The 4,111-nt window shown below is 43.0% G+C and overlaps 1 non-coding gene across 1 annotated transcript; it reads right to left on the reverse strand.

The window, feature by feature from the left end:
• Positions 1-335: 335 nt before the first annotated feature.
• LOC119948287 lies at positions 336-473 on the reverse strand. The gene has a single exon (XR_005456694.1). It is a non-coding gene; the product is annotated as a small nucleolar RNA SNORA7 (small nucleolar RNA).
• Between the last annotated feature and the right edge of the window lie 3,638 nt (positions 474-4,111).

Raw genomic sequence — 4,111 nt, forward strand, 5'->3', positions numbered from 1 at the left:
GAGAAGTTAAGGGACTTGCCCAAGATCACAGAGCAGGCAAGCAGTGCATCTGGCATTAGAACCCAGGTCTCCTGACTCCAGGCCTGTGCTCTTTCCACTAGGCATTGCTTGTTTCGTCTTATGCTGTCAAATCGTCTCCGACGCCTAACGACACCATGGACATGTCTCTCCCAGAGCGCCCCACCTCCACCTGCAATTGTTCTGGTAGTGTATCCATAGGGTTTTCTGGGTGAAAATATGGAAGCGGTTTACCATTGCATTCTTCTGTTCGGGAAACATGAGTCTCTGCCTTGACTGTCTCCCATGCCACTGCTGCCCAGCACAGGGGAGTTTTGACTTGCAGCAGATTGCCTTCCACTCACTATCCATTGGCTGAGCTAGGAATGGAATGGATATGCCTCTGCTTGACTCTCCCTCCCATCGTCAAGACTGGTAGAGTACTGGAAACTCTCCAGGTGTGATGCTGAGAGGTAAATAAACTTGATTTTGTTTTAGAAGATGTAAGATCATTAGACACTCACTGATGTTCCAGGGCACACCTGGAAGATATAAAACAAGCAATTTGCCTGCTTTCAATGCTTCCACCTGTGAGCCTTCACATGGAGGAAGGAAGAGCTCTCTAGAAGGTGTATCTAGCTCCTCCTTCCAGAAGCTGTCTCATGTCAGGAAGTCTTTTTTTTTAATGCTTCTATTATCTGGTTCGCCTGCAATATGTTTCGTTCTCTTTAGTGCAGCAACTATTGGACTCATCATCATATAGAGGCTGCATGTTTCACAAAGTAGGCCTCAGACCCAAGAGGGTAAAGTGGGTGAGCCACGGTTAAGTTCCTTGGGCAACATAACCAAGCAGGCTTGGGGTGTTTAGACTGCACTGAGGCTGCCCTTCTTGAATTCATTCTTATAACAGGAGAAAAGCCAGTCAAAGTTTTAAAGATAAATGGTACCCTTAGGGGATGAAATTGCAAGATGATTCTAAAGAAATACCAAGGAAAGAGAAGAGAGAAGCAAGTAAGACGAAGAAAGTGGAATTTAAGAAAGCAAATTTTAAGAGGCTTAGGTCAATAGTAAGGAGGATGTGGTGGAAAAACAGTCTAAAGGTCAAAGGTGATCATGAAAGATGGCTGTTCTTCAAAAAGGCAGTTCTGTAGGCTTAGAGACAAGCATAGCAAAGACAAGAAGGGTAATAAAATAGTCAAGTTGTTAAACCAAGACTATAAACCTGAAGGGTAAATGGGAAAGTTACAAAAAGGGGAAATTGAGCCAGGATGCTGAAGAGGAATATAAAAAATAGTAGAACTATGTAGAGGCAAGATTATAAAAGTTGGACAGGAGAAGTAGCTAGCAAGGCAGAAACTGTAACAGTATCATTCTTCGGGCACATGGGGCCAAACAGAAGGGCCAAAGAAGGCATCCCTTCCTGATAGGAAAAGTGGGAGAACAAATGACTATGAAGATAATTTTCTTCACTTTTTTTTTTGGTTTGTCCCCAGCTGTCTTGATAAAAAGAACGAGGACCAGCTGACCAGAGCAAGTCCCACTTGCATTGGAAGGCTGTGAAGCCAAAGAAATCATTAAAGAAAAACCTAAAAAAAAATGATGCATTGACATCCTCAGGGTCGAATTTATTCAGTCGTATTTAATGAGTGCTTTACTGTGTGCAGAGCACTGTACTAAGTACTTGTGAAGTGCAAGTCAAATGACATGCCTCCTATTCAAGGAATGAGTAAATGTTAATTGAAGAGATACTAATCATTCTTTCTGAGAACTGAGAAAGTAGGGGGGATGAGCTGGAGGAGTCTCTGGGGATCTGGAAAAAGGCAAATACTGTGTCAAGAAGCAGTGTGGCTTAGTGGGCAGAGCACAGGGCAGAGTCAGGAGACCTGGGTTCTGGTCCCGGCTCTATCATTTGCCTGCTATGTGCCTTTGGGCAAGTCACTTAATGTCTCCGGGCCTCAGTTTCCTCATCTAAAATAGGGATGAAATATCTGTTATCCCCCTACCTTCACAACGCTGCTAAAACCCACCCTTTCCTCTGTATCCGAACTTCTATGACATTGATCGAAGCACTTATTCCTACTCCGCCTTGACTACTGCTTCAGCCTCCTCGCTGACCTCCATGCCTCCTGTTTTTCCCCACTCACTCAATCAATCAATGGTATTTATTGAGTGCTTACTGTATGGCAAGCACTGTTCCAAGTGCTTGGGAGAGGACTATACAAGATAATTAGAAGACCCATTCTCTGCCCATAATGTCACTCTGTTGTCCTGCTCATTTTTATATATATATATAAAAATTCAGTCCATGTTTGCCCACTCCTCAAGAACCTCCACTGGTTGCTCACCCACCTCTGCAAAAAAAAGAGAAACCCCTCACCATTGGCTTTAAAGCTTTCAATCACCTTGCCCCCTCCTACCTTACCACCCTGATTTCTTACTTCAAACCAGCACACTCACTTCACTCCTCTAATGCAAAACTGCTCACTGTATCTCAAGCTCATCTAAATCCCCACCAACCCCATGCCCATATCCTGCCTCTGGCCTGGAGCCCCCTCCCCCTTCACATCTGGCAGATTCATTCAGTCATTCAATTGCATTTATTGCGTGCTTACTGTGTGCAAGGCACTGTACTAAGCACTTTGACGAGTACAATATAACAATAGACACATTCCCTGCCCACAGTGATCTCACAGTCTAGAGGGGGAAACAGACATTCATATACACAAATCAATTATATATATATATATATATATATATATATATATATATACATATATATAAGTGCTGTGGGGATGGGAGGGGGGAATGAATGAAGGGAGCAAATCAGGACGACACATATGATCAGCCTCCCCACCTTCAAAGCCTTTTTAAAATCACATCTCCTTCAAAAGGCCTTCCCCAACTAAGTCCTCATTCCCCCTACTCCCTCTCCCTTCTGTGGCACCCTTGTACTTGGATTTATACCCTTTATTAACCCCACCCTCAGCTCCACCGCATTTATGTACAGATCCAGAATTCATTTTAATGTCTGTCACCCCCTCTAGACTATAAGCTCCTTGTGGTCAGGGAAGTGCTCAACAAATACTATTATTACTGTTATTGTTATTATTCTTATGTAAGCATGTTGTGGGGAGAGAATGTGTCTACTAGTCACTTAACTTCTCTGTGCCTCAGTTACCTCATCTGTAAAATGGGGATAAAGACTGTAAGCCCTCTGTGGGACAACCTGATCACCTTGTAACCTCCCCAGGGCTTAGAACAGTGCTTTGCACATAGTAAGCACTTAACAAATGCCATTATTATTATTATTATTATTATTATTATTATTATTAACGCTGTTATATTTTTATATCATACACTTAGTACAATGCTCTGCACAAAGTAAGAACTCAATAAATACAATTGGTTGATTGATCATTATTAAAATAATGCTTGGTGCAGTACTCAGATCAAGATATGACAAATGTCTGGATAAGCGAAGATGGCCATTTGGATGGAGAGAAGGGGCAAATCCTGAAAATGTGGAGGAAAAACCAAAAGGATTTGACAAGAGACTGAATGTGGGGATCAAAAGGGAGGGCGGAATCGAGAATAATGCCAAGGTTTAGGGATTTAGAGATGGGGAGGATAATGGTTTTGTCACCTGTCACGGGAAAAGTGGAGGAGACAATTTAGGAGGAAAGATGAGGAATTCAATTTGATTACCTTAACAGACTGTTCAGCTGCAACTCAACTATACTTCTCAGGCTGACACTTTTTGTTCCTCTTATGGTTTTGCTAGAGGAACTACTCTGGAAGATGTTGCCCAGGCAACAGACTGCTTCTAGCAGTTGGCCTGCCTGATGTGAAAAGGGGAAAATGAACATTTCTGGACATTGAGTGATTTGGAGGGCTAAAATAAAGAGACTAAAACTTGAAGCTTGCATCTGCAAGGATGCACTACCAAAACTAGAAAAAGAAGAAGACCTGGAAGCTGGGTGACAAGCCAGAAGTAGAGCTAGACAAAGGAGTCGTTCACTGGGGTTGACTTGAAGTAACCCAGCACAAACACACCTGGGAGAGACTCAACTGTGATGACACCCTGGGGAGGTGGCAATGGGGAAGGGTAAGTAGA

This window comes from Tachyglossus aculeatus, chromosome X4, assembly GCF_015852505.1.
Source record: "Tachyglossus aculeatus isolate mTacAcu1 chromosome X4, mTacAcu1.pri, whole genome shotgun sequence".
Taxonomy (NCBI): domain Eukaryota; kingdom Metazoa; phylum Chordata; class Mammalia; order Monotremata; family Tachyglossidae; genus Tachyglossus; species Tachyglossus aculeatus.